We start from the raw sequence: 8,779 nt of genomic DNA on the forward strand, positions 1-8,779 counted from the left end.
CATTTACGAGTTGAGTAATTTAGGAACCATTTCCTTTTTTGCTATCTCTGGTGCTGATTTCCTTGGACTATTTGCTCATCATTTCTACCAAAGGGAATAAATAGCACTGTGCCTCATGAGGCTGGATGAATAAAACAATAGGCTGTTATATTGGCTCTGCTATTTTCAGTCACTGCTGAAAGCAATTTTCGAGCCATCTGTGGCCCTGATGCTAATCTCTCTCATTCTTTACTGTTTCTCTCATGTGTGTACAGTGGCCCAAGGCTGGGTGCTACTCTCACATATCCCAGGAGCTACGAAGACAAGGATGTTAGCTTGGCATGCTGTACCTCCGTTTGCCCTGTGGCCCCTTGTATGCTCACCTAGTCAGGGTCCCTCAGTGCAATGAAATGGCAGAAGGGAATGGGTTGTGCTCGGCCCCTGTGGAACCCAATATTTCACACATACTGCTTTTGTCTTCTGCACAGGTACACAAGCACCTGGTCCTCCCATCTGAGCCCAGCAGAAGGTGCCGTTTTCTTCCACACCCTCTCTGCTTAGGGCCCACTTTGGAGGATCCTATTGCAGGGGAGGCAGAATTTTTCTGCCCACCAAATAGGGTCCCAGCTGGACCTGAGACTGAAGTTGACTCAAGAGATTAACAGGAGAAAAGCATACACATTTAATAAGGCAGTTACAAGGAGTTGGCAGGACCCGCGTGCTTTTGTATTAGGTTGAACAAAGACAGGCAATTGTAGAAAAGTCAATTGGTGGGAGGACAAAGGAAGGTGATAGTTATTTTAACAAGGTCTGTGTGCACAGGATTCTCTCCACTAAGAACTGCCTCTCTTGCTACACAGGCAGCGTCATTATGAGGGAGAGTTCACCTGTATTCTGAAAAAATGAAACTGTGGTGTTCAGGTACCTTTAAGTGAAAGTAATCCCTTGGCCTAAGTGGCACATGGTGGGATGGCATATTGACTGCCACAGCAGTTGGTTAGTGCTTGCTCCTACTACCTACACTTTGCACCAGAAATTTTAAAAACTTAACCTTTCAGTGAGACAATCAACTACTATTTTACATCTCAGGAAGATGTATATATAAAAACAGGATTTGGGGGCTGGAGAGATGGCTCAGTGGTTAAAGCACTGACTGCCTTTCCAGAGGTCCTGAGTTTGATTCCCAGCAACCACATGGTGGCTCACAACCATCTGATGATGCCCTCTTCTGGTGTGTCTCAAGACAGCGACCGTGTACTCACATAATAATCAATAAATCTTAAAAACAAAACCAATCCCTCAGAATTTTGATTTTAAAAAACTGTTCATGGGTACTTAAAATGGAACCAAAGCCTTGTACTTGCTAAACAAACACTCTCAGCGCTAAAAATTTTTACCTAAAAAAGATTCTATGCTTATTGGCTGGAAAAATAACCCAGTTAATAGAGTACATGGCTTGCAAGCAGGAGGACCTAAGTTAGAGTCCCAGAACCCACATTAAAAAGTCATGTGTGGCAGTGCATGCCCACTGCTTCAGAGTATGTTCTTCAGCTGGTGTGGTGGTGCACTCCCCTAATCCCAGCCCTCAGGAGGCAGAAGCAGGTGGATCTGTATGAGTTCATGGCCAGCCTGATCTCCATAGTGAGTTCCAGGACAACCAGAGCGATATAGAGAGACATTTTCTCAAAAGAAAGAAAAAGAAAAAAGAAAATGTACTACTCTTGCAAAGGACCAGAGTTCAATTCTTGGCACCCGTGTCAGACAGATGACAATGGCTTTGACTCCAGCTCCTGGGTGCTCCAATGCCTCTGGATTCTATAGGCACCAGCACTCAGGTGCACACAGACAAGCATACACATAACTAAAAATGATATAGTTCTTTTTAAAAAGGCAAGCATAGTGGCACATATTTGTAATTCTGTTGCTGGGGAGGGAAGAACAGGAAAATCCCTACGGTTGGCTGACTAGCCAGCCTAGGCTATTTGATGAGACCGGGCCAATGAAAGATTCCATCTCAATAAAATAAAAAGTAGATGGTGCCTTAAGAACAACACCCAACCTTTTCGCCAAGATGGAGCCGAAAGCGAAGAAGGAAGCTCCTGCGCACCCCCCCCCCAAAGCCGAAGCCAAGGTGAAGGCCTTGAAAGCTAAGAAAGTGCTGTAAGGTGTCCACAGTCACAAAAGGAAGAAAATCCGAACGTCACCCACCTTCCAGCGTCCCAAGACACTGCGGCTCCGGAGGCAGCCAAAATATCCTCAGAAAAGTGCGCCCAGGAGAAACAAGCTTGACCACTATGCTATCATCAAATTCCCGCTGACCACTGAGTCAGCCATGAAGAAAATATAGGACAACAACACTCTTGTGTTCATTGTGGATGTCAAGGCCAACAAGCACCAGATCAAACAGGCCGTGAAGAAACTCCATGACATTGATGTGGCCAAAGTCAATACCTGGTAAGGCCTGATGGAGAGAAGAAGGCGTGTGTTCGCTTGGCTCCTAGATTATGATGTCTGGATGTTGCCAACAAGATTGGGATCATCTGAACTGAGTCCAGATGACTAATTCTAAATATACACTTTTTTTCACCATAAAAAAAGAACAACACCCAAGAGAGACTTGAGGCCCCAGGGAGTAGGGGGGTCTGGTGGCATGGGGGTGGGGACATTCTCTTGGAGATGGGGTGGGGGTGGGAGGAATGGGATGAGGAACTGTCGGAGGGGGGACAGGGAGGGGGATAATGACTGGACTGTAAAGAAAACATTAAAGAAGAATATTGTTGTGGATAGCCGCAGCCTCGTGTTTTGATGGTAGTTCGACTCCTAGGAGGGGCTGTGGAGAAGTGAATATTGTGAGCCTTCTGTCCAATTGAATTTGTAAAATAAAGGCTAGAGCCAGTGATTGGGCAGTAGAAGGGGAGGTGGAGAAAAAGGCTTAGGGGAGGAGTCGGAAGGGGAGGAGTCAGAAGAGGAAGTTAATGGGAGAGAGAGGCTATGGAGAGGCTACAGAGGAGTTACAGAGGAGCCAGAGGTGGAAGGACAATGGAGGAGGAGAAGAAGGAGGAGGAGGAGGAGGGGGAGGGGGAGGGGAAGGGGGAGAGGAGGGGAAGGGGGAGGAGGAGGGGGAGGGGGAGGAGGAGAAGAAGGAGAACATGGCCTAGAAAAACGTGGCCTAGAAAAACCTCAAGTTATAAGGGATCTCATAGCTGGAGAATAGAGTAGTGCAATGGTAAATCTGCCCAATCTAGGCTTGCAGTTTATAATCATAAGTATTGAGTTGTGTTTTCCTTGACCAGACTTATTTGGGTCAGAGATTTACCACAACAGAATATTTTTAAAAAAGAAAAAGAAAAAACCTTACAAAAGAAAGGGAAGGAAGGAAGGAAGGAAAGAAGGAAGGAAGAAAGAAAGAAAGAGAAAGAAAGGACACCACCCAAAGTTGTCTGCTCACTACATGTATGTATATGTGCATGCACACCTGGTTGGAGGAGAGGATAGGAAAGGAAGAAATACAAAACCTTAAAAAAAGAAAGAAAACCTAAAATCCCAGCATTCTGTTTTGGGGCAGAGGTGCAAGGACTATTCAACAAGACAAGAGTCCAAATGTGAACGTCTAAGCTCACTGGAGAGAAACAGTTCTCACAGAGCAGCCCCGGCTGCTTTCTGCAGAGAGCTTTTAAAGGCAAAAACTATATCCTGGTTGGCAACTGCAGGGGGAAGTAGAGTAGAGCAAGCAAGCAGTTTAACTGAAGTAAAAAGCATTAGTTAGCTGGTACATCTTGACCCTAAGTTTCTGGAACAGTATTGGGTAGTTTTTAAAGAGACTTTCCCTAGGGGATTCTTGAGAGGTGTCAGCTCTGGATCAGACCTAAGATGGCTATGACAGGGAGAACATGGAGGAACCTTAGCCCTGTCACACACTTAGGGCTCTGAGACAGGTTGATTCTGACTTTTAAGCCAGCCTGGGCTATATAATGATATCCTATCTCTAAAGAAAAGAGTACAGAGAATTTGTGATAGACTCTTGGTTCAGACACCAGTGTCAGCTTGTATCAGGGAATGACCAAGGACTGAGTCCTTTCAGGGATTATATAAGGCAGAGTTGAAGGAGCTGGAGAAGTAATTGTGTCTGAAAGGCAATTTGGAAGATTAGAGGACACACCAGATAGTCAACATGAGAAGCTAGAGTAGAACCTAAGGAAGAAGTCTTAGTCACTGTTATAGTACTATGAAGAGACACCAGGATCATGGAAACTCTTCTAAAGTATTTAAAGGTGGCTTTAATTAGTGTTTAATTAGTTCATTATCATAGCAGGGAACATGATAGAAGGCATGGGACTAGAGAAGTAACTTGAAAGGTATATCCTGATCTGTAAGCCAAGAGAAAGACTGGGTCTGCCATGGTCTTTTAAATCTTAAAACTGACCCTCAGTGACACTTCCTTCAGCAAAGCCACACCTCCTAATTCTAATCCTTCTCAAGTAGTTCCACTCCCTAATGGCTGAGCATTCAAATATATAAGTCTGTGAAGGCCATTCTTATTTAAACCACCACAGAGGGCATGGGAGACTAGGGCACTGCTGGCTGGAAAGAGTCACAATCAGGAAAAGGGCTGGACACGGGTGAAGAATGCAAACAAACTGGAACCTGCCTCTCCTCTACCTGTATCTTCTATTACTTTTAACTATGGCTACTGTAACTGACCTGGCAGAAATAACTATAAGAGACACTTTTGCTTTCAGACTATTAAAACACTGGAACCCAGGAAATTGGAATTTCTACCAGGCATCTTTCAATCAGATTAAGAAAAGTCTGGACTTTACAGCCTTCCAGAGACAATGATGGGTCAGTGGTGGCTAGTACCACATCTTGACTGGTATTGGTTGTGTATGTGTAGCCAAACCCTGGCTCTCTATTTAAATTTTAATCTCACCTTGAGACCCCCAAAATGGACTGGAGAGGGTCACAAGATCTCTTGGTTCTCTTCACAGTGTGGCCGTGTTGAATAAATTGCCCTTTTCTGCTTCTTCCTATTAATTTGACTTCTTGAGGATGAGGGGCCAAACCTGGCTTCTCAGAGTACAGACTGTGTGTGACTCTAATTGGTTTACCAAAGATAGGTAGCCAAACTTGGCTTCTTGGAGCACAGAGTGTGCTCCCAAGTTTGTTAGATCTACGTTCTTCCAGCATTACAAATCTCTCACAGTGATCTCCACAAACATGAGGACTCTGAGAAGCAGCATTTCTGGCTTACCTAAGTCAGTCTAGAACAAACCATGACAATTCACTTAAGCAGATTGTTTTATTCTTTTCATGATATGTGTGTGTGCACATGTAACTATAGAAGTGTATATCAGTATGTACATATACATGTGTTCTACAGCTACATTATTCTCTCTGGGTCTTTTAGTGGAAGTAGGGTTCTTAATACTTCCATGCCAGTTTCCTTAAACAAAGATTACTTCTACTATGACCTGTTCAGAAAGTATAACATGGCCGTGACCAAGAACAGATTGTGGATTATCCCACCCATCTCCGGCTGAAACCAGGAGGGGATTTGGGTTGGGCCTTCCCCTATAAGTTGAGAGCTGGACATTAAAGCTTTGAGCCTTGAAAAAAAAAGTATAACAGGATATAATCTTTAGCATTGTTCAGCTGTCCCAGCAATGTCCTTTATGGCATTTATTTCTTCAGTACACAATCTAGTCACGTGTCAGGCAGAGAGAGTTTAGCCCCCTGAATTTAGAACAGTTCCTTGTGTTTGTTTTGTATTTTATGCCATTAGGTATTTTGTTTTGTTTTTCTTTTGTTTAATTTTTTGAGATGCATTTCTCTGGATAACACAGGCCTGGCTGTCCTGGAACTCACTTTGTAGGCCAGGTTGGCCTCAAACTCACAAAGATTCATCTGACTCTGCCTGCAGTGTCTGGGATTAAAGGCTCTCACCATCACCCCCGGCAGCCATTGGTGTTTTTGAAGAATACAGTAGCCTCACAAAATGGTTCTTAGTTGGCTTTTGTTTGGTGTTTCATCAATATTAAATTCAGGTTGTATGGTTCCATTCAAAATACTGTCCCCAAAGCACTGTGTCCCCAGAACACCACATCTTGTCTCTCTTCTAGGGTGTGCCTTTTCAAAATTATAGTTACTTATTTGGTGGAGAAGGATAGGCCACAGTCAGATGACAACTTACAGGAGTCAGTTCATTCTTTCTTCAGTATGCTTTCCAGGGATCAAATTGGCAACAAGTGCCTTTAGCCACGGAACCATCTCACCACCCTGAGAAGGTGCCTTTTGATCACCCAGTCAGGAACTGTCCAACAGCTAGATACTTTCAAGCTGGAAGCATTCTGCTCCTTGCCATAGGGTTAGTGTTCATCAGTGGTTTTGTCCAAATCAGTGCTCTTATGAACTGCCTTTCAACTCAACCAACACCTCCCTGTACAAACCAGCCAGCATTTATTTAACAGTAAGGGAGACTCTGAGGTCATCTACTCTCAAAGTGCAATTCTTCCCCTTATTTATTCAGTCTGCTTTCACACATTATAAGAACAAACTCAGGTATTTGAGTTAGTTCTGTTTTCTGCTTTTTACTTCCTGGTTTGTTTGGGGGGGTTGCTCTTTTTCCTCCCATCCCTATTCCCCCAGCACACACTCTTTTTTTTTTTTTTACACCAGATCTCATAGGGCATGTCTTTAATCCTAGAACTTGGGAAGCAGGGGTAGGCAGATCTCTGTGAATTAGAGGCTAGCCTAGTCTACATTTGAGTAAAACTCTGTCAGAAGAAGGAGAAGGAAAAGGAGGGGGAGAAGGAGAAGGAGAGAGAAGGGAAGAGAGGGGAGGAGAGGAGGAAGAGGAGGAGAAGAAAGAAGAAGAAGAAGAAGGAGGAGGAGGAGGAGGAGGAGAGAGAAGGGAAGAGAGGGGAGGAGAGGAGGAAGAGGAGGAGAAGAAAGAAGAAGAAGAAGAAGGAGGAGGAGGAGGAGGAGGAGGAGGAGGAGGAGGAGGAGGAGGAGGAGGAAGGTGGCACACTCCTTTAATCCCAGCACTCGAGAGGCAGAAGCAGGTGCATCTCTGAGTTTGAGGGCAGCCTGATCTATAGAGCAAGCAAGCTCTAGGACAGCCAGGCCTCTACAGAGAAACCCTTTCTCAAAAACAAACAAGAGGAGGGATTGGAGCTGGCTTGTCCTTTGAAACCTTAGAGCCCACTCCTAGTAACACACTGTCTCCAACAATAGCACACCTACTCCAACTGGGCCACATTTCCTAATCATTTCAAACAGTTTATCAAACTACCACAGAGACAGAGTCATATGTAGCCCAAACTGGCTTCAAACTCTTTGAATTAGTTTCTTTTCTGATGCTGTTATAAACACAATGACCAAAACTGACGTATAGAAGGAAAAGTGTATTGGGGCTTCTAGTTGCCATCATTGTGAGGGAGGCATAGCTGCAGGCAGGCGTGGCAGCTAGAGCAAGAAACCAAGAAATCGAATCCTCATCTGAAAGCATGAAGCAGAGATAGTGAACAGGAAGTGGGGTGGGGCCATGTAATCTCAAAGTCTGCCCAAAGGAGTGTACTTCCTCTAGCAGGGCCATATCACCTAAACCTCCCCAAGCAGTTCCACTAACTGATCCTATGAGTGATCTCATTCAAACACGGCATTCCAGTCCTTGGACCATATAAGCTTGCCCCACAATGAGGCAAAATGCATTTAGTCCAACTTCAAAAGTCCCCATACTCTTTCACAGTCTCAATACTGTTTAAAAGTCCAAGGTCTCTTTTGGAACTCAAGGCAATCTCTTAACCATAGGAAATTACATACTTCCAACATAAATGGCAGAGAAGATATCATTCCAAAAGGGAGGAATGGGTGGTTGGCATTGTGAGAAAATACTGGACCTGCAAACACCAAACCTGTAGCCCCATGTCAAGTAACAAAGGACTTAGATGACCTCACTCCTCCAGCTTTGTTGCCTACAGAATACATTTCTCTATTAGGCTGGTCCCACTTCCTATCTGCAGCTCTCCTTGGCAGAGGCCTCACAGCTCTGGTTTCTCAAGCATCTGGGGTCTCTATTACAACCCAGATGTAGGCATGTATTTTTTACAGCCTACTTTAATAAGGGTAGCCCACCACCCACCAGAGGTAGTGGGGGGGAAAGGGTATTAGGATACAGGGGAAGTGAACCTGTTTAGAAATAGTTCTTTGGGTGACTCCAAACTTTGTTATTCTCAGTCCAGTCCACTAGCAAAGATGAGATACAAATCAGCAGCTGCCTCCCAGTCTGCTCAGCAGACACCACACACAAATCAGCAAGGGTAATTCAATCTAGAAAAAACAGAGAGGCTTCCCAACTGGCATGTCTGGGGCAAGTGCAAGAAGCCACAGGAACACAGAAGTTCTCTGGCAAGTTTCTCTCTATGAAGTCATCACAACTGAAGCTCAGTGATGCAATGTAAGGCAAGCCAATACACGAATGTTATCAAGGCAAACCAGTGCTCAAGCCACCACTGTCTGTGAGGTCATATTTATATTCTTTCTAAATATCACGGGTCCTTTCACATGTGTCTGCTTCAGGAAACCATTCTTTCATGTGTCTTCTTAGCAAAACATCATCTGACATAACTGACTTTCCAAAGAAAGCAGGTTTCCACTTCACCTGGATTTCACTTCCCTAGCTTCATACAATGGTCTCTCAGGGCCTCCTCACCCATGGCTTCAATGACCCTCTGAAACCAAAGAGGAGGAATACATGGCCCCTACACTCTTGCACTCTTTATGACTCCAAAGCCAGCAGCCT

General features: G+C 44.5%; 1 pseudogene; it reads left to right on the forward strand.

Annotated features, from left to right (window-relative positions):
- Positions 1-197: 197 nt before the first annotated feature.
- On the forward strand, positions 198-2,571 carry LOC143435476 (large ribosomal subunit protein uL23 pseudogene; annotated as a pseudogene).
- The last annotated feature ends 6,208 nt before the right edge of the window (positions 2,572-8,779 follow it).

This window comes from Arvicanthis niloticus, chromosome X, assembly GCF_011762505.2.
Source record: "Arvicanthis niloticus isolate mArvNil1 chromosome X, mArvNil1.pat.X, whole genome shotgun sequence".
Taxonomy (NCBI): Eukaryota; Metazoa; Chordata; class Mammalia; order Rodentia; family Muridae; genus Arvicanthis; species Arvicanthis niloticus.